We start from the raw sequence: 22,916 nt of genomic DNA on the forward strand, positions 1-22,916 counted from the left end.
AGAACAAGTGGAAAAACAGCAGATATCACAGAGGTGAAGGATGGTGAAGACCAAATTAAAAATATCCTAGAGACACACAGCAACTGACTTAAAGAGGCAGAAAAAGATTAAGTGAACCAGAGGATAGGATAATTGAATTCAAATGCACAAAAGAACAAATGGCAAAAGAGATGGAAACATTTGAATTGGATCACAAGGAAATAATGAATAACACAAAGCACACAAGTATAAGAATGATTGGTATCCCAGAAGAAGAGAAAAGGGTTAGGAAGATTAGTTGAGATAATGGAGGGAAAGTTTCCAACCCTCATAAAAGGCATAAATATGCAAATCAAAGAAGCCCAACAAATCCAAATAGAACAAATTCAAATGGGCCTACTCCAAGACACATACTAATCAGTCTGTCAAATGTTGAAGAGAAACAGAAAATCGTGAAAGCAGCAAGAGAAAGCAACTCATGGCATACAAGGGAAACCACATAAGACCGAGTTCAGACTACACAGCAGGCACCATGGAGGTGAGAAGGCAGGGGTATGATATGTTTATGATCCTTAAAGAGAAAGACTTCCAGCCAAGAATTCTGAACCCAGCCAAATTATCCTTCAAAAGTGAGGGAGAGATTAAAATTTTCACAGACAGACAAAGGCTGAGAGGATTTGTCAACAAGAGACTGGCCCTATAAGAAATACTAAGGGGAGTTCTGTTGGCTGGAAAAAAGAAGAAAAGGAGAGGGAGGCCTGGAGGGGGGCACAGAATTGAAGAGTACCAGTAAGGGTAACTTGAAGGATAAAGAGAGAAAGAGGGAAAAGAATATATAGATTTGACAAATAAAAACTAAAGGATAAGAAAGTAGATTTAAGAAATGCCTTTGTAGTAATAGCTAACTTTGAATGTTAAGGGACTAAACTCACCAGTTAAAAGATACAGTTCAGAAATATGATCCATCTATATGCTGCTTATAAGAGAATCATCTTAGACCCAATAGATTGAAAGTAAAAGGATGAAAAAGATGTTCCATGCAAGTTGCAACCAAAATAAAGCAGGAGTAGATATAATAATATCAGACAAAATAGATTTTTAAATCTAATGACATCATAAGCAACAAAAAAGAGCACTATATATTAATAAAAGGGACAATTCACCAAAAGGAAATAACAATCATAAATGTTTATGCTCCCAACTAAGGAATTCCAAAGTATGTGAGGCAAACATTGGCAAAACTGAAGAAAGCAATAGACATTTCAACAATTATAGTGGGAGACTTCAATACACCACTCTCCTCTACAGATATAATAATCTGACAGAAGATCAACAAGAAAATAGAGGAGTTAAAAAAAATTAATAAATTAATTAGACCTAACAGACATATATAGATCATTACACCCCCAAAACTCCAGGATATACATTCTTCTCTAATGGTCATGGAATGTTCTCGAGGATAGATCATATGCTGGGCACAAAACATGTCTTTATAAGTGTAAAAAGACTGAAATTATTCAAAGCACTTTTTTCTGATCACAATGGAATAAAGGTGGAAATCAGTAACCCCCAAATCAATAACCTCAGAACTTACACAAATATCTGGAGATTAAATGATGCACTGTTAAACAATCAGCAGGTCAAAGAAGAAATTACTATAGAAATTGGTAAATACCTGGAGACAAATGAAAATGAGAATACAACAGATCAGAACTGATTGGAAGTGGCAAAGACAGTGCTAAGAGGGAAATTTATTGCTCTAAATGCCTATATTAAAAAAGAAGAAAGAACAAAAGTCAAGGACTTAACTGCTCACCTGGAGGAACTAGAGAAAGAGTAGCAAACTAACCCCAAAGCAAATAGAAAAAGAGAAATAAAGACTAAAACATAATTATATGAATTGGAGAAAAACAACAACAACAACAAAAAAACAATAGTAAGAGTCAATAAAACCAAAAGTTGGTTCTTTGAGAAAAATCAATAAAATTGATGGACCCCTAGCTAGGGTAACGAAGAAAAAAGGTAGAAGATGCAAATAAAATCAGAAATGAGAGATAGGTCATTACTATGGATGCTGAAGAAAAAAAATAATAATAAGAGGATACTATGAGCAACTATATGCCAACAAACTAGATAAATAGATGATGAAATGGACAAATTCTTATAACACATGAACAAGCTACGCTGACTTGAAAAGAAATAGATGATTTCAACAAAGCAATCATAAGTAAAGCCATTCAATTAGTCATCAAAAATCTTCCTACAAAGAGAAGTCCAGGGTCAGAAGGCTTCACAGGGAAACTTCAGCAACTATTCAAAAAAAAAAAAAAAAAACTAACCACCCAATCCTGCTGAAACTCTTCCAAAAAATTGAGGGAAAAGGGACACTAGCTAACTCATTTTATGAAGTTAATCTCACTCTTATACTTAAACAGGGTAAAGATGCTATAAGAAAAGAAAACACAGGCCAATCTCCCTAATGAAAATAGATGCAAAACTACTCAACAAAATTCTAGAAAATCAAATCCAATGACACATTGAAAGAATTATACACCACTACCAGGAATGCAAGGGTGGTTCAATGCAAGAAATATCAATCACTATAATACAGAACATTAACAAATCAAAAGGGAAAAATAACATGATCTCAATTGATGCTGAAAAAGCATTTGTTCTAGTTTGCTAGCTGCCGGAATGCAACACACCAGAGACGGATTGGCTTCTAATAAAAGGGGATTTATTTTGTTGGTTCTTCAGAGGAAAGGCAGCTAACTTTCCACTGAGGCTCTTTCTTATGTGGAAGGCACAGGATGGTCTCTGCTGGTCTTCTCTCCAGGCCCCTGGGTTCCAACAACTTTCCCCGGGGTGATTTCTTTCTCCATCTCCAAGGGCCCGGGCTGAGCTGCAAGTGCTGAGATGAGGAATGCCAAGCTGCTAGACTGTGCTACATTGCGTTCTCTCATTTAAGCACAAACCAATTAAGTTAAACGTCACTCATTGCAGCAGACACGCCTCCTAGCCGACTGCGGATGTAATTAGCAACAGATGAGATTCACCTACCATTGGCTCATGTCCACAGCAACAGAACTAGGTGCTTTCACCTGGCCAAGTTGACAACTGAATCTAACTACCACAGCATTCAACAAAACTCAACATCTTTTTCTGATAAAACACTTCAAAAGGTATGAATCGATGAAACTTCCTCAATATGATAAAAACACAGCTGGCATCAAACTCAATGGTGAGAGACTGAAAGCCTTCCCCCTAAGATAAGGAATGAGACAAGGATGCCCCACTGTCACTACAATTATTCAACATAGTACTGGAAATTCTAGCAAAAGGAATCATTCAGGAAAAAGAAATAAAAGGTATCTAAATTGGAAAGGAAGAATTAAAACTTTCATTATTTGTAGATAACATGATACTATACTTGAAAAATCCTGAGAAATCTACAACAAACCTTCTTGAGCTAATAAACTCAGCAAAATTATGGGATACAAGATTAATGAGTGAAAATCAATAACGTTTCTATACACAAGTAATGACATAACTGAGGATACATTTAAGGAAAAAAATCCCATTCAAAATAGCAACTAAAAAAAATCAATTATCTAAGAATACACTTAACCAGGGATGTAAAAAACCTGTTCACAGGAAAATATATAATATTGCTAAAAGAAAAAAAAAAAGATTTAAACAGGTAGAAAGACATTCCCTGCTCATACATAGGAAGGTAAAATGTCATTAAGATGTCAGTTTGACACAGATTGATCTACAATTTCAATACAATACCAATCAAAATTCCAACAACATACTTTGAAGACTTGGGAAAGCAAGTTACTGAATTTATTTGGAAGGGAAAGAGACCTTGAATAACTAAAAATATCCTAAAATAAAAGAACAAAGTGGAAGGATTAACACTTCCTGATTTTAAAGATTATGAAACCATAGTGGTCAAAACAGCTTGTTACTCGCTCAAAGATAGAAGTATTGACCAATAGAATTAAATTAAGAATGTGAAAACAGACCACCAAATCTATTATCAACTGATCTTTGACAAAGTTTCCAAATCCACTGAACTGGGGTAGAATAGTCTTTTCAATAAATGGGCATGGGAGAACTGGATATCAATAGCCAAAAGAACGAACACCTTAAACAAAAATTAACTCAAAGTTGATCAAAGATCGAAATAAACAAGCTAGTACCATAAAACTCCTAGAAAAAATATAGTGAAAAATCTTCAAGTCCTAGCAATAGGAGGTAGCTTCCTAAACTTTACACCCAAAGCACAGGCAACAAAAGAAAAAACAGATAAATGGGAACACCTGAAAATCAAATATTTCTGTGCCTCAAAAGACTTTGTAAAAAATGTGAAGAGACAGTCAACTCAATGGGAAAAATATTTGAAAATCACCTATGAGATAAAGGTTTGGTATCCTGTATACATAAAAAAATCATACAACTCAACAACAAGACAACAAATGACCCAATTGTAAAATGAGCTAAAGATATGAATAGACATCTTTCTAAGACCAAAAACAGATGGCTAAAAAGCACATGAAGAAATGCTCATTTTCACTAGCTATGAGGGAAATACAGATCAAGACTACAATGAGATACCATCTCCTACCTATAAGAATGGCTGTTATTAAACAAACAGGAAACTACAAATGTTGGAGAGGATGTGGAGAACTTGGAACACTTAAGCATCACCGGTGGAAATGTATAATGGCACAGCCACTATGAAAGACGGTCTGGCAGTTCTTCAGCAAACTAAATATTGAGTTGCCCTATGACCCAGCAATAGCACTACTCAGTATATACCCAGAAGACCTGAAAGCAGTTACAAAAAGAGAGGTTTTCACACCAATTTCACAGCAGTATTACTCACAATTACTAAAAGACAGAAACAACTCAAGTGCCAATCAACAGATGAGTGAACAAACAAAATGTAGTAGATACATACAATGGAATACTATGCAGCAATAAAATGAAATGAGGTCCTGAAGCACATGACAACATGAATGAACCTTGAGGACATAATGCTAAAAGAAATGTCATTCACAAAAGGATAGACACTGTATGATTTTGCCTTGATGACCTTGGTAAAGGTAAACTCAGAGGCTTATAATACAAAATACAGAGGACCTAGTGATACATAAAAGCTAGAGATGGGTGAACGGTTAGCTGATGAAGTTGAGCTTAATTGTAAAGGAATGAACAGATGAGAAGGCAATTCATTAGTGGGTCTATAAGTAATATTGCCATATTTAAGATGAACATATTGAAAGGGGTTGTGATTAACATTACAGATATAAATAAGTTATTGTAAGAACTACATCAAAGATATGAATAGTGTACAAAGAGAAAATAATAGAGGGGTATAGGTGGAATACTACCATTGCAGGCTATGGTTTATATTTAACAGGAAGACATCAACAGTACCACAGGTATACCAGGAGTAAATAACTGGTGGAGGGGGGAGAGACAAGGGTTAAGGGGAGGTTTGGGTTTTCTATTTGGTGAGAGTGTGTTATTGGTTATTTTTCTCTTGGGAACAATGAAAATTGTCTAAAATTGAGAGTGTTGATAATTGTACAACTAAGTGAGGATAATGTGAGATATGAACTGTTGACCTTGAACATTATACATCATGCCCAGTGGATGCAGGTGGCTGAAGGATACACTGATGAGAATCAGAATGGTGAGATCTGAGGTATGTACTTATGATCAAGTATTGTGCAGAAGCAGAAAGGGATGAGTCGTAGGGCATGTAAAAGATGAATGAACCTGGGGGATATTATGTGATGCAAAATAATACAGAAACATAGGAACAAATATTGTGTGGTCCCTTTTATAAAATACTTATTAAAAAATTGGGGCCTAGTTTGTAAGCTTTTATAGCAGTTACATTTAGTCTACAGTGGTAATTGTTATTTCTAGATTTTGAGATGCTGTGCTATATATGTATAACCTGATCTCACCCTGTAACTCTGGGGACCTGTGTGACAGCTAAGACTCAGAGCTGGAGTTCTGCAGCTCTGAAAGTCAGCATTGCCCAGACAAGAACTATTAAAGAAACCCAAATGGTTTCAGCCTTCAATTAGAGATAAGAATGAAGCCAACGGGTTGAGAGTAAGGTAACTCAGAATGCAGGGGGAATGATTTTAGAACTTCACCTGCTGTCTGAGACCAAAGAAAGAGGGGTTTATTTGGTCCAAAACCTAACTTTTCTGTAACACATTATCTAACGCAACTTATCTGGATAGATCATTTAAATAACCCAAGTACATGGAGCCCAGAAAGGGAAAAAGTGTTTATAATTCTGTATAGCTCAATGTAATGCCTGGATACATCCCAGAGTATGTTGAGCAGATAATTTAAAAGTATTGGCAAATTCTCTTGAGGGTCAGGAGAAAACAAATATGAAGCTATTAAGATTTACCACCAGGGAAACCCTTGGTGCGGTCTCAAACATTAGAGACTCCCAGGTCCATAGGTCAAGCCCGTGATCTTGAGGCCTGCTCTGTGAAACTTATTTGTGTAGCAGAGAAGCTAAAACTACCTATAGTTATGCCTAAGAGTTACTTTCAGAGGACCTCTTTCATTGTTCAGATGTGACATCTCTCTCTCTAACCCCAACTCTACAAGTAAATCATTACCCTCCTCACTAGGGGGGACATGACATCCAGGGATGAGAATCTCCCTGACAACATGGAATGTGAATCCCAAGGATGAGCCTGGCCTTGGCACAGTGGGATCGACAATGCTTTCCTGACTAGAAGGGAGGAAAGAAATATAACAATATAAGGCATCAATAGCCAAAAGAGTTCAAAGAGAGTTAAGTGACTCTTGTGTAATAACGGTGAGTTATTCGGAGTGACTCTTGTGTAAGCTCCATCTAGATATTGCTATTTACCATAGTTTGCCAAACCCCAACCAAAACCATGCCTGTCAATCCTAAAGAACATCCAGGATTTTATCTGAGATTCTACAAGGGTTTCATACATTAAGATTACTTTCCAGAAACCTAAAATCTCCAGATGTGTTCCTAGGCCTGATATCCAGAGGGGTCAACTTCTCCAAAAGCATCAACTAGTTCCATTCCCCTATCCCATATTATTTAAACCCCTTTCCAACATGAAAAAGTGAGAATGGGTATAGCCCAAATATCCTTAAAGATTGAAGAAGGATTAAAGGAGAAGAAGGAGTTGTAACAGAAGATAGGATTTAACAAAGGAGTGTGACTGTTGAATCATTATATTGATATTTTTTTTCATTCTCCAGTGTCATGGAGCAGTTAGAAGGAAGAAGCTAAGATTGTGGAATTGTAACCTACACCAAACTCTGAACTCTGTTCTATGACTACTTGTTACAATGTACTTTGAAATGTATTGCTTTTTTTTTTGTATATATGTTATGTTTCACAGTAAAAATACCTGAAAAAAGAACTGTGCACCAACAGTGTACTCTGCTTAGCAAATTTGTTTCCCACAGGGGCACAGATGAACAATTCTGGCACTGTTTTATATGTGTCCTTGGGTTAAACAAATAAGTAAATGAATGTCGGATGGCAGGAACTAGGTTTCTCATTGTCAGAAAGGAAAATTACAGACAAGCAAGAAAAAAAGGTTTCAATGAACCTGTGGTTTATCTTAACTTATAGACAGATGGAGAGATCAGAAACACTGTTAGGTAACTGTGTACACTGGTTAGTATGAGCACATGTATCACCTAGCTCTCTTTGCTGAGAGGATTAGGAATAATAACACTCCAGCAGCAATAACGGTGCTCATTATTCAGACCTTGGTTTCTACGTACAATTCTCCAATAAAATCAGCAAGAATATAGAAGTCCTGAACTAAATACTGCCATTAGCCAACTAGACAAATGATATTTATAAACACCCCAACCAATAAAATACGATTATACATTTTTCTCAAGGGTACATGGAACATACACCAAGGCAGATCATACCCTGGGTCATAACACAAATATTAATAAACAATATAATGAAAAAAAAGTCAAATTATGTTCTAAAACCAGGGAGGAATTAAATGAGAAATCAATAATAGAGAGATAATTGGAAATCTCAAAACAGTTAGAAATTAAACGCACTTTAATAATCCATGAGTCAATGCAGAAATCTCATGGGAATTAGAAAATATTTTGAGCTGAAAATACAAAATATAAAAATTTGTCAGATGCAGCTGAAACAGTGCTTAGAGGGAAATTTATAGCATTAAATATTCATATTACATAAAATGCTCAAATCAATAATCTAAGTCTTTACCTTAAGAAACTTGAAAAAGAACTATAAATAAGCCTAAGTAAACATAAAGATAGACTAATAAATACAAGGACAGAAATTAATGAAATTGAAAGCAGAAAAATAGAAAAGAAAATGAATAAAAACACAAGTTGGTTCTTTAAAATTATCAATGAATTTCTATCCATTTTAACAAATTAAAAATAGAAAAGAAACAAATCACCAATACAATGAAAGAAGGAAGTGCTATCATCAGAGACAACATGGACATTATAAAGATAGTGATACAATATTACATAGAACTCTAAATTCAACAACTTACATGAACAATTCCTTAAAAGCAACAAACTACTACTGTTCATTTAAGAGGTAATACAAAGCATAAACTGTCATATTTGTAGATTTAATGAATAACTTTTAATTCATAGTTCAAAATCTTACCAAAAAATTTCCTGGAGCAGATGGTTTTACTGATTAATTGCAGCAAGCATTTAAAGAAATGACATATTTTTTAAACAACCTCTTTCAGAACATAGAAGAGGAGAATGCAGTTCCCATCTCATTCTGTGGAGCTAGCATTATCCTGTTAACAAAATCAATCATAGATTGTACAAAAAAAAAACTAAAGATAAAAATCTTTCATGAACATAGAAACGGAAATCCTCAATAAATACTAAAAAATGTTTTAATATGCATTCCATTTACCATGTAATTTTACCATGTACTGTACACTAAGTTTACTATGCAATAATTAGGGATTATGAGCATGGGTTTTGAGTCTAGTCTACATGGCTCCTCCACCAATTATCTCCAATTTTGTGCAAGTTACTTACCCTCTCCTTGATTCAGTTTCTTTATCTGTTAAATGGGGATTACAACAGTTTCTAATTACTAGGGTAGTTGGGAATTAAATGGGTAAAAACATATAAATCTCTTAGAAGAGTGTTGGGATCATACTAAGCATTCGGTAAGTTATTATTATTCCCTCCTTATTTTGGTTCAAAACTTAATGAAATTTGTTCATCATATCATATAATCACAGCATTGACAATGATACTACAAAAAGTGCCATTACATACATCTTATGCATATTAATCTACATTTTCTTCAGTCAAATTTACAGTGAATTAGACCACATTTCAAAATATCGAATTTCAAGATAAAAGGATCTACAATATTTGGGCTGAACATTACAAATGGAGTTTATCACTTTGCTCGTAAATGAACTACAGCTTGCCTATACCGCCAACATATTTCTTTCTAATGGAGTAGTGGAATAATAATGATCAATTGAACATCTTACAAAGCAATAACCTTTTAAAATTGAAAAAGACATGTCAGGTTTCCAAGACTTAAAGGAAAGTTTAAAAACTGTGATGCTGTTACAGGAATATTTATTTAAAAATTATTTCAAACAGTAGGATAAAGGCCCCATTTGTAACAGAATAGCACCAATAATTACAAAGCATGTTAGGCTACGCAATTTTAGAAAATAACTAATTTTACCAGCAGTCCCTTGGTAGAAAGAAGTACAAATGAAATGATTTGTTCTATTTCTCTGAGCAATGTCACTGTTTCGAGAGGAATTGATAAAATTGTGAAAGATATTAAAAACTTAGCTGTGTATAAGTCAAGCAAATTTTAAATTCAAATGGGAGAAACATCCCCATTTGTGTAATAATAGTGCATTTCTGTTTACATGAAATTGCTAAAAAATGGATACAAAAGGTTTGTCTGTATTGGAAAATCTTGAAAATTATTTCACTGAATCAAATCAATTTTCTATTGTCATTGCTTATGCAACCACAGAACATAGTTGTTTAGTAACATGGGATTATCAACAACTTTTCACAAGGCATACCAGGCATTTTATCAACTAACAGCATTCTTTATCGAAAATATCTAGTCACAAAACACCTAAGTCAGTCTTATTTATAAGAATCTTAGAAATAGGTTCCCTAAATCAGTTATTTTATTAGCATTATTGGTCAACTTGAATAATCTTTTTTTTTATTTTCCAGTTAGGGAATTATTATTTTATTTTTGCTTAGAAATTATGCATCTTGTAATTTATAGTAAGTATGAATTTCATTTCAGGATCTAGGAGATATTGCACATGTGCTGACAGGCTTGAGAACCACTGCACTGCAACTATGCAACATAACAAACTTATATATAATTTTAAGTATTTTCCAGTTTTTACCATTTTAAATATAATTATCAGATTTCACTTTTTTTATTACTAATGTAGTTGATTTTTTTATATTTATTAGAAAATTCTATTTTTTCTCCGAATCATTTTCCATGGTCATTGCTCATATTTTGATCAGTGAACTCAAGTCTTATGTAAATCTATTTTATGAATACTTTATATATTATACCTTTGGACTTCATTATAATTATGGAAAATATTTTCTTTAAAAATTTGGGACATTTTAATGCCATTTGTGATTTTGTTGTATAGTTAACAAATGAATTGTACATTTTCTTTATTTTTTTCACTGTACTAACCCCTAGAAAGACCTCCTTTTTGTTTATGTATATTTCGTTATTTCATTCTATGTTTTCATTTTCTTAATTCAATTTGATTTGTCTTCTAGAACTTATCTTAGTGAAAAAATGCATGTTAAGATTCTAAATTGATTAATTTTATCACATAGTTTATAAATATTTACTCCTTTACTTTGGAGATTATATTCTAATTCTTTATATATAGAACCTGTTTATATATTTTTGGTGGTCCTGTTAATACAATATGTGGAATATTGTGTTTTATAATAACTATTTAGTGTCTGGAAACCCATGTGTCCTTAATTGTTATTCTTTGCTCAAAATCACTGCCCTTACATTCTTAATCATTCCATTTCAATGTACTTTTAGAAAATTGTACAAAATTTATAAAAACATAAGTGATTTTGTAAGACTGTATTAAAGTTCTATATTAATTCAAGAAGTAGACATACATATATTTTATGTTATATATACATGCAAAGTTTCATTCGTACTGATGTGAATTGGGTCACTTTCTTATACAGGAAACTTGTGGTAGTCAATTCCTTATTCAAACATTCATGTATGTGGTGTATTTATATATGTATACAAACACACGTATAAATGATGCATACAGTTGTCAGCCACTTGTCAAGTACAAATTGTAATTATTTTTTTATATGATAGACATAAGTAGATAAATATATTAAAATACATTAATTCATTCCATTCATGTGATGTTTATATAAGATTACTACAGTATGACAATATTTAGAAAAGTAATTTGGCTCCTGAAAATCAGTAAGACCTAATGCTCATACTTTTGTTAATACATTTTACAAAGTTGCATTAAAATGTAAGTAGCATTACTCCTAAACAGACAAAAATAAATGAAAGCTCAACAGAAGAAAGAATATTACAATATACTTAAATGACCTACCTAAGAATTCACGAGCTAGAATTGAGACCTAAATCTGTGGCTCTTAGATACAAGTTCTTCTCCCCAAACAAACACTTTCTTGTGATTCTAGATGCAAAATCTCAGCTACTGGTAGAATTTTTGTCTGATCGAGACCAGGTACCAATCTGTTCCGTGTCATCCACATCTGAGCTTGAACAAGTTCAATGGTAACGGGATAAATGATGAAAAGATGGCTCAGAGCCACACACCATAGACATGGTTTCAGCTTATCTATGATATATCACTCCTCAGACTTTCAAGTCTCCTTCCAAACAAAAATCTGCTGGCTTAATAAAAGAGGTCGAGTGTTAGGACCTTTTATCACCACTACGTGACAGTCCCATGGGGAAAGAGGAAATTCCTCATCCCAGTGCCACAAGGATTTTCTAGAATAAGCAGCAGCTAAAACCATGAACTGTTTCAAACCCTCTGTCACTTTACTTCACAGACACACACTAAAAGCCCAGAGGCAGCATTTTAAAGCAGGAAAATACTCCAGCAATGGTTAGTGAAACTATGATTTCCCCCAAGGGAAACAACCTTCTGAACTAGAAAATAGGCAAAGCTGGTCCATTAACTCTCCTCGGAGAGGGGTGTGCTTTTGTGACTCCATGTAAATAGCAGTGCAGAACTGGAAAAAAAGTAAAAACTCAGACTTCAAATACTAAACCTTATTCACTCAGTAATCGATTTAATGAATGCTTGGTAAGTAAAGGGACTGGACACAAACTGACAGAGCCCAAAGAGACCCCACACTGCATGAAACAAGGAAGACATTTCCCAGATGCAAAGACAAGTGAATAATTTATCTTTTCCTAGGGTCCCACTGCATTCTTTAAAGGCTCAGATATAGACAAACCAAAATCCCTTGTCCTGGGGGGATATTTGCTGGGATATGTCAACTGTATTTTTCAGTTTCATTGAAAATCTTGTCCATCATTTCCTTGTGTCCATAGAAAATATATTAATTTTAAAAAGAAATTGACTACAGCAGCTTTCATATACAAGGAAGTGGTTCAGTTTGATGAAAGTAAATATAAATGACACCTTGCTTAGGAAAAGGATCCTTTGGGTGTGAAAGTGAAAACTTCCTTGCTGTCCTCCTTCCCAACATGACATTTTTTTTCTGAAAGAAGAGAAAACAGAGATGAGTTTTCTGCATACCAAATGAAGTAGAACTTGGAGTTTCTCACACACTCAAGGATAAAGAGAATAATGTATACACAATATGTAAAGAAGTAATGTGCAAAGAGTGTGGAAGGAGAGAGAACTTTTTAGCAATAGGCCTGGGGCTAAGATTTCGAGGAGAAAGTAAACTAGTGAGAAATTTTCAGAAGCCTGAACAAAAATATCTAACATTGTTTATTATAAACATTTTATGTGCATCGCCTGGGGTGGGCTACCTCCCAAGAAATTCTGCAATAAAGGTTGTTACTCTCAGTTGCCTTATGTAGTGATTCTTTGTGAGAAAGAAAAAAGTGGAATTGTATCAAGCATAGGATGAATTTATAGAAAGAAGTCAGCCGTTTGTAAGGGAGAAGAATAAGCCCCATATCGTGACTTTGGAGGACAAAAAACAGCTCCCAATTGTTCACAAAATTCTTGGTAAGGAATATAGTCACACATACTTAAAAGAAGAGTGGCTCCAAAAAGTCTAGCAGCAAATACTGAGGTTGTGCTCATCCAGAAAATTGATCTCTGATCGGTGAGTGCACCATCCAGGCTTCATCATGTTTTGCTAGGGAGGATCTCCTGACTCTGATGTGCTCTTCAAAATACTTGTCACGAACTAGCTATTTGTACCTAGGAATGATTTCTTCATATACTTACCTGGGGCTGCAACTTTTTCTTTCTATTTTTGCCTCCTGCATCTATGTTCATAGTTCTGCACAAAAGATCACTAATGTTGGGATAGGGAAAAGAATTTCCCAGTTGGGTTCTGAGCTAAAGCGGGCCTTCGTGTTGGGCAGAAAGCTGACACCATAACCCATCCTGTGCAACATCATTAAACAGCCACCAAGGCAGCTGTCTCTATGTATGTCTGTAGCAGAACTGTTGTAGAATTATCAGAAATAACACTGAGGAAAGCAGGTCAAATGTAATATCAGGTACATGATCAGGTAGTCAATGAAACTTCATTGCAAAACAGAGACTATTTTGCTACAAAGCAGCATACCTTCAGAAAAAATTTGTTTTTTTCTCTAATATTCAACAGAACATATAAATTATAGCCCCAGATCTGTTTGGCTGATACGCCAGTTTAGAAATGAAAGAATACCTGGGTGATATTTAAGCTCCTTTCCAATTTTCTTTTTTTTTTTTTCCTTAATAGCCGCCTGTTTGCCTACCTTCCTTCCTTCCTTTCTCCTGCAATTTCTCACTCGATCCCTCCCTTTCTGTTTTCCAAAGACAAATACACTATTTTTCCATATCTCAAAACAGCTTACTAACGGTCAACTACAACATTTTGAGAAAAAAAAATTCAAAGAAAATATTTTAGCCTTCATTGTCAGCAGTACAAACAGTAAAACTACTCTTGTAGAGTAGCAGTACTTTGCTCTCCCTCTAGAGAGAACTGCTATAGCAGTTATATGCTATTCCCTGTGTGAAAATGATTTCCAGTTGGCAGAGGCAAACATTTTTTTGAACATACAGTATTAATCTAGGTCAATTACCATGATTTATGTTTTTAAAACAAAATTGTGATGTTTTCCTAATAAATGAAGCTGAAATATTTATCTTATAATAATGTTGTGGCATTGTATTAAGACAAAGTGGAACAAAAAATTAAGAAAGTATAAAGCAGCCAAACCATGAGTCTGAACACCAAAAAATTGACTTTAAAACATCATTACCTCAGTACTATAAAATTTCATAAATTGAAATGTAGAAAGTTTATTTGAGCATTCTAATTGATATATGATTTCCTGAGGCTTAAATTCAACTTCCAGAAATTAGAACTATTTGGGAAAAAAACATTCTCAGCCCTGTTATAAGAAGGTAGAATTACAGGTTGAGGTGGTTAAAGTAGCACCATTTTACACTGAGAGACAGTGTGAGACTTGCAGCTATTAAAGAGTAATAGGCTTTTCTTTCTAGGTGGAAACTACCTTAAATAAAAGTAATGTGAAAGAAAGGACTATAGTATAGTAGTTAAGAGCTTGAGTTCTGGAGTCAAGATGTCTGAGCTTAAATGTAAGTTCATCTGTTCGGTCTTCTGCAAATAACTTGATCTCTCTAAATCAGTGGTCTTCAAACTTGGATTTTAAATGTACTTCTGGGTGTACCCGAAGACTTTCCAAAGACCTGGCAAGAGTGATTTAAGAAAGTCAGTCTCTAGAAGTTCAAGTTCCATATGTGCCATTTCCCACATCACCCTGCCTGGTATGGTTGTGTGTCAAGCGGGATCTCCTCTTCCACCTCCTGATCACAATCACCCCTCTTCTACTTGACAAATGAAGGGACAAGTCTTATCCAACCTGAATCCTTCTATGGTGAACTGTCCTGGATTTTAAAAAACTTCTGGGACGCCAAACAATGGGGCATTTAAAATTATTTGTGCTGGTAAAGTCTCTTTAAGTAAGGCACCACAGACCCATTGTCAAGTTTAGGGTCTTGTCTAATAGTTTAAAAAGTGCACGTGACATTAGAAATGGAATATTTTCATTTGTGCTTGATATCCTAAAATCAGATTTATTAGAGGGCAGAATGGTGGAAAGTAGAACTGTTTCCATTGGAAAATTTCTGCCTCTTCCATTCTCTGAATTTTGTCAAAGAATGCATTGCTCCAGAGGGAACCTCATCACAGCAGAGCAAAGAGACATCAGTATGAAACAATGTAGGTTTCATTGCGCCTCGGTTCATCCAGGTGATAATCCATAGAAGGTACGTGCCTTACATATTTCTGTATCAGGCTGTTCCTCTCTCTTACCCTGTCCTTCTCTTTTTTTCCAAACAGATATATATAATCTCTTTTCCTCGAATTAGAATTTTGATGTATGATACTTGTGGTTATGAAGCATGTTTTGAATTTGTTTGTATTTAAAATAATTTTACCCCATAAGAAGTGGTAATATATATTATAATGAATATATTTCTTTAAAAATGTTTGCATAAATAAAATTAAAGTTTGCTTCTAAATGAAAAGGTAAGAAGTAAACTATTAGTTATTTGATAAGTCTTGGTAATTATTTTTGGTGTTCCTCCAAAAATTGAAGAAGGATAATTCGAATGATTGTGAAACTAATCTCTTCGCAATTCAGGTGGTTTCCAGTTTGACTTTCCACAAAATTAGAGAAGGACCTAATTAAGTTATCAACTTAATAGATGATTTAAAAAAATCTTTATCTGAAAGTCTATTGAATTATAAGCACAAAATCAACTGAGAAATACTGCTTTCACAAATTTTTTCCATATCCATCTATATATTTGTATGATTAAAAATTCTCATCCCACATTTCTATTAAAAAATAAAATAGGGTGGTGTGACAGTGGCTCAGCAGGCAGAATTCTCACTGCAATGCCAGAGACCCAGGTTCAATTCCTGATAACTGCCCATGCAAAAAAAAAAGTTGTTTGTGAACTCTCTGCCACATTTTAGCAAAGTACATTATTCATCCATCATCCATAAATTAAACGGGAAAGAATCTATCCATATGAAAATATAAAGTTTTAAGAATACGCATTTCCTGAATAATTATTTTTCAACATTTTAATATTTTATTGTTTTAATATTTGTAATAGTAAGAGTTGTAATGATAACTCAAGTGGAATATTAGAGTGTAGAGTTGTAATCAAATAAAATATTTAAAAATAAAATTTTAATATATATTCAATAATAGTATAGTAAAATACCATAGAATATTTTAATGAAATCAATAAGATATATTCAAGCAAAAAAGACCTCAATATAAAATTTGGAGGAGGAAATAAGTCAAAGGGGGAAAGGAATAATACAGTATTTCTTACAGTTAGAGAGGTTTTTTTTTTTTAAATAATGATTGAAGAAAGATATCAAATTATCATTGTGTTTGAAGTCCATCATGTTTATCTGAAACAATAATATATCCATTTTCCATTAAAAATGCAAGTATTTGCAATATGTAGGAAAGGTATTTGAATTTTGAATGAAAAATTTTAGATATCAAATTAAACACATGCAAGTTGGGTAAATCCTTTTCCAATTTATTTTAAGAAGAATATAAGACAAAAAGTGCACAGATCTATTTCACTTGTTTGACTATCAGTACAATATGGATAATAAAAACATACTTGCTTTATGGAATAACTGTGCATAATGATTGTGATATTGCCAGTAAACATACACCGTCATTCCCTGGCAAAATATAAGTGATCAATAAATATCAGAATATTATTTCAAAGAGTGGGAAGTATCTTTGGAGACCATGTCCCTTATGAGTTAACTCATATTTTCCTAATTTTAATACTTAACTTCTTCATTTCCAGTGAGAAAAATCAATAGAAATGATTGATTTTTAATCAGAGAATTAAATGTCAACATAATAATAAATAAATAGGGGAATGATGAATGGAAAATCAGAACAATTGCTTTTAGGATAGATATTTATTTCCAAAACAGGAATTTCATACATCTATCTGATGGGAAGTTGGGTACAAGAGATATTTAAAATTACTTATCTATGAATACCCTGAATTACTGTTTAATAAATGTTAAATATGGTGAGCATCTGCTATTTATTTGTGATATGCACATGTATCATGATTGATAGAGCTGAGTGTTAGGAGCCTGAGGCTTCCCAAGGTAACGCAGGAGCCAAGTTCTTGATTCAGGCTTCACGGATCTATGTCCCCATAATCTCACATAACCTACAGTTACTCCATTCCTTACAGATTGATGCTAATGATGCTGTATATATAATATTGCTATGAATCTCTAGTTTTGTGATTCTTTGTTTTGATGTAATCAATTGCATTTTTCTTTTTAAGGGGTTGAAAGTGTTTTGTTAGTTAAAACTGACACCAAAAAATTAAAAAGTCAATAAATTAAAGGAAAACTCTATTTATTTTCTCCCCAAACAACCAATTATTTCATTGAGTTGGCTATTTTGTCTTGGTATTGACTCCACATACACATATAGCTATATATATATATATCCCTCATAACTAAAATAAGAATCCAGATTGTAGTACTATGGTAATGTACCAACTCAACTAGGCTGAACAACTTCTCTCTTAACTTCCTTTCCTATGTGTTCCCAGTAACGGTTGGCCACAAGAGAGATTTCCAACCGTCCATCCTGTGGACTCGAAGCTCCAGCAACAAATGTGAAGACAATCTTACATAGACTGCTTAATCAGCTCCCACAATTGGATTCATTCCTCTTGTGGCACAAGAATTCTATGCTTGCTGGGTTTTTAAGCATCTAATATCTCTATTCTAGGTAATAAAGTCATCAAATTAAATCTACCAAAATAGTTGCCTTTTTGTATTTACTCTGTATTCAAATGCAGTGAATAAAGATCATTTTAATACATTATTATTATTAGAAGATTATTTCATTCTTGAAAATATATAATTTTCAAAAGAGAATTACAATGTAATTTTCAAGTAAAATAGTTATAGAAGATTGTCTTGGCAAAGTTACCCATGGTGGAAATACAAAAGTTTTCAGTGACTATACCACAAATTTTTAAAAAACCCTTTTGGAAGATTTGAAATTGCCCCGAATACAAATGCCCAATCACAGAATTATCTGTGATGTCATTTACACTATAAAATTCACCACAGTAACTACACAATTTTGAAGCCAGCTACATTAAGTGAATCTAATAGCATGGCTCATATTATACAAATAAATATACAAATTCATATACATATATATATAATATATACATTTTTACACCTACACTCTTATACTCATATATATGTATATACATACCCTCTTTTTTCATAAGCAGAATTCTTCTACTCTATTCATAATTTGCTCAAAACAACCATAGAGAATATTCAACATTTAGTTCTTTGTTTTCATGCCCCAAATATTACATTTATGATACACATTTTCTACATGTCATTGTTACAGAAAACATAGCATAATTAAAATTTGCTGTTAAAATAATAACCCTTGGGACAGGGTAAATTTCATCAAAGAGAGTAATTTCTGAAATTCTGAAATTAATGCTTTTTAATGCACTGTTGCATATCATGGTGAAGGAATGAAGTCCATATCTATGTCCAGGGTCACATTAGTAGACTTTATTTTGTTTCCCATCATTTATAAATGTGGTATGCATGACAAAAATCTATAAGAAATTGATAAAAGCTGTTAGTAAATGTTGCCACTGGTGGAGGTCGGATAGAGAGAAGAATTGTTTTGGTCTGTGCTTTGCAAAACGAGACTTACTTCAAGGATAGAAAACCAGAAAAAAGGAGAAATATAGTATGTAAGCTATTGATATTTTTGCATGCTAAATATAGTTCGTTTTTAAAATGGCACCATGTGTTTGCTAACTGCTTGCAAATTTATAGGCACTAACACTGAGATAACTGTAAAACAAGAGTACATAACTATAAAATCAGAGTTTTAATATCTACTTCATATTTTCTGAGTATTAAATGGGTCTAGTGCTGGTACTGTCCAGAGGATGTTCAAATAGAAGATATTGTGGGCAATCACCTTCTAACTTGCCATGGGTAGATCTCATGTCATAGAAGATCTTTCAAAGAACTGAATAGTAGCTTCAAACCCAATTTTGCAGCAGAATCATCTGTGGACTCCTTAAAAACATTGAACAGTATTCCATCTGAAATCAAACATCAGAAATTCTGAGATAGACCCCTAAAATTGACATCCTGATAATTTTTCAACTAATGCTTTGGAACGTTTGTTTTAGACACTTTAAAATCAAAAGCCTCCTTCTATAACTCTAGTCAGATTTGACGTTACTTAATGTGAACCCATTATTAAATATTTTTAAGTCTAGGAACACAGAAAGAGCTTATAAATTAAAACAAACATGAAAATTACTTCCTCCAATCCATTTACTAGGCCTTGGGCATGGCTCTATCCCTTGGAGTTTTCTTACATTCCATCTGAAATTTGTTATGGGTCCCTTTATTAGACTGTTCCTTAATCAATTTGAAGGTGCTAGTTGCTACTGCTGGATCTTGCCAGTAGATTAATTGACCTGATGAAACAGAGAAATTCTTGAAATGGGCTGTTTGTATACTTGTGAAGTGCAAAAATAATGTCTCTGCCAGGGGATATAAGAAGCACAGTTATTATGACTATCACTAATGGAGTCATGTGATATTGTACAGGTAAATATCAAGGCATTAAGGAATCTAGTGGTTATGGTATTGAGTGGCTATGGTAAAATAAGCATTATAAGTTAGTAGTATCAATTGACTTTGTCTGAAAACCAGAGAGAGCATCAACAGAGAAAAAGACAACTGAAATTTCTGGATGTCTATCTCAAAATATATGTTTATAAACAGAAAGTCTGTCTTGTGGCTTTGAATGAGCCCATAATCTAGCCTACTTAATTGACATAGATGGCTGAGCAATAAAATCAAATTACAAGGGTTTCAGGTAGCAGTAGCAATTAATTGCTTACTGTCACCAAGTTTCTTATGATACTGGTACTGCTGGAGAAGTAGTGGGACTCCAAGGCATTGGATGGATGCATCTGGGCTAACCTTATTGATATGGGTATACTCATATGGAATGCAGTAGTTAATACGTCTGCATGAGAATCTAGAGTTGGCATTATCTGTTTGCTGGGCTAGCTGGTTGGATGCTAAAATAAATCTAAAAGCTAGGGAAATGGCATGTTGAAATGAATCTATTCTGTGCAATTTCTTCAGCCATCCATTAACCATCCACCTAGGCTTTTCTTTCACCAAATTATCAAGAATTTATTGGTGAAAAGAGACCAAGATTCTTAAAAAAAAAAAAAAAAAAAAAAAAAAACTCTTGTGGAGTTGTCTTCTAGGCAGGCTATGGCAGTGGGAGATGCTGCAAGGAATTGAGAAGCATCAGTGGAATTAATAGGACCCTAAGATGTAGCGTGTAATCATCAAAGACAATGGGGATGCGACTTACTAAAATAAACCAGAGGGGGAGATTGGTGATCAGTTTTTGACCTGCACAGATCTGTGGCAATGGCAAATTGATTCTGGGCCCCTAAAAATGAAATATAAGATTAATCAAGATGCTCCTTAACATATACAACTGGAAAAAAAAAAAACAGATATGACAGAAACTTAATTCGTCTTAGTTGGGATTCATAGCCTCTTATCTAATTCTCTAGAATTAGAAGAGTTTTCCAGAACTCTTTCAATCATGAGGAAAGTGGGTCTCTGAGCTATGTGGAATGGTCAGAGCCATACATTCTGATGGAAGGGAATTATGGATATTTACAAGAGTGTCTGTGAACCTGGTAAAAGGAAACATCCAGATTTTCTGATAATTAAGTAGATGTTAACTTTCAAAGACACAAATGTCACCATGATCCACCACATAAAGTAGAGGTTTATGGCAGTCAGTTAATAATATATTTGATGCATTCTATGTATTTGATACACTCCACAGTTCCAGAATATATGGTGGGAAAAAAGTGTGGGAATGTTTCCCCGAGTCTTAAAGTAAGAAATATTATAGTAAAAAGTATCCCACATATCCTACCAAGATAATTAACCAAAAACAATATTGCACCCAGGATGAATTTTAGAGTAGTGAAATCAACAAGACTTGAAATATGCAGGAGCAATGATTCCTATCACGCCTGTATGTATAAATCAAAAACCAGATCAGATGACTAGACAATTGGAGGGCCATTTTCTTTCCGGTATTTTAATTGAAGAAAATGGACACAATCATTAACACATAGTAAGGAACCATTAACCCAGCAAATGATCTCTCCAACTCCCAATAACTTTCAGAAAAGATCATCAGAAGCAGTTTGACTTCATGTGCCAAGGACAGCTCTTTATCTTTACTCTCCTGCCTTAGGGCTATGTTGACTCTCCTCTCAATCATCCTGTAATCTGTGGGAACTTAATTAACTTGATAGCCCACAGAAGGTCATGCTAGTCCACTGTGTATCTTGCCACTATATGGAGGGGCACAGCTATTCACATTTTCATCGGGATATATCTATACAGAGAATTGCTGGTTAATAGTGTATGTGTCAGTTCAATTTCAGGAGATGATACCATACTTTTTTTTCAAATGGAATTGTGGTACATTACCAACACATCAACAGAATATGAGAGTTCCAATGCTCCACATCTTTGTCAACAAATGGCGTTGTTAGTATTTGTTATTTTTTAACCATTCCAATGGTTGTATCATCATAGTTTTTTCTTGTTAATTTACTGCTAAATATCTAAATATCTTTACTGCTAAGGTAGCACAAGATTTCAAATGTTCATTACACATTTGCAGAAATTCTTATGAAGCAACTGTTCATGTTTCACAGACACTGCTTTTTGGACTGTCTATTGATCCTTTACTGATTTATAGTTATTATTCACAGTTTCAGAAAATACATATTTTTTAAATTATGTGTATTGCCAATACCTCCTCCCACTCAGTGGCTTGCCTTTTCACTAACTGGTGTCTTTGAACTAACAGAAGTTCTTAATTTCAAAGTACTCTAATTTATGAATATTTTCCTCTATGATTAGTGCTTTTGTGTCCTGTCAAAGAGATATTTTTAACCCAGTAAAAAGGAGAGACTTTTCTACATTATTTTATAGTAGCCTCATTGTTTTCTCTTTCACATTTAGAGTTTCAATCCCCCTGCAGTTAATTTTGGTATCAAGAATGTGAAACAAGGGTTAATTTTTTTTTCATTTATAGATCCAATCACCTGACAATTTATTGAATGGCCTACCATTCCCCTACTGTGCTGAAAATTCATCTTTTAAAAATATGGTACCTGCATTCCTCTGTCTGATGGTTGGGTTACGGTGTAAACTTGGCCAAATGATTGTGCCTAGTTGTCTGCTCAGGCAAACACTAGCCTGCCTGTTGCTGCAAGGATGTTTCCTGGCTGGTGGATAAACCAGAAGATTCATGTATTAAATCATCAGTCAGTTGATTGCATCTTTGGCTGATTAAATCTGCAATCAACTAAGGCATGACTCCCACCATAAATTATTCCAATCAGCTGAAGGCTTTTAAGGAAGAAGAGAGACTCTTTCCCTGCTCCTTCAGCCCGTGAGCCTCT

At 34.0% G+C, this 22,916-nt stretch overlaps 1 long non-coding RNA gene across 1 annotated transcript in view; it reads left to right on the top strand.

Moving 5' to 3' along the window:
- LOC143686457 (uncharacterized) overlaps positions 1-18,129 on the top strand; it is an 89,720-nt gene extending 71,591 nt beyond the window's left edge. Inside the window, exons 3-4 of the long non-coding RNA XR_013177166.1 lie at positions 15,476-15,584; positions 17,940-18,129. This is a non-coding gene — a long non-coding RNA (uncharacterized LOC143686457). The remainder of the gene's footprint in view (positions 1-15,475; positions 15,585-17,939) is intronic.
- Positions 18,130-22,916: the final 4,787 nt, after the last annotated feature.

Source organism: Tamandua tetradactyla, chromosome 6 (genome assembly GCF_023851605.1).
Source record: "Tamandua tetradactyla isolate mTamTet1 chromosome 6, mTamTet1.pri, whole genome shotgun sequence".
Lineage (NCBI taxonomy): Eukaryota > Metazoa > Chordata > Mammalia > Pilosa > Myrmecophagidae > Tamandua > Tamandua tetradactyla.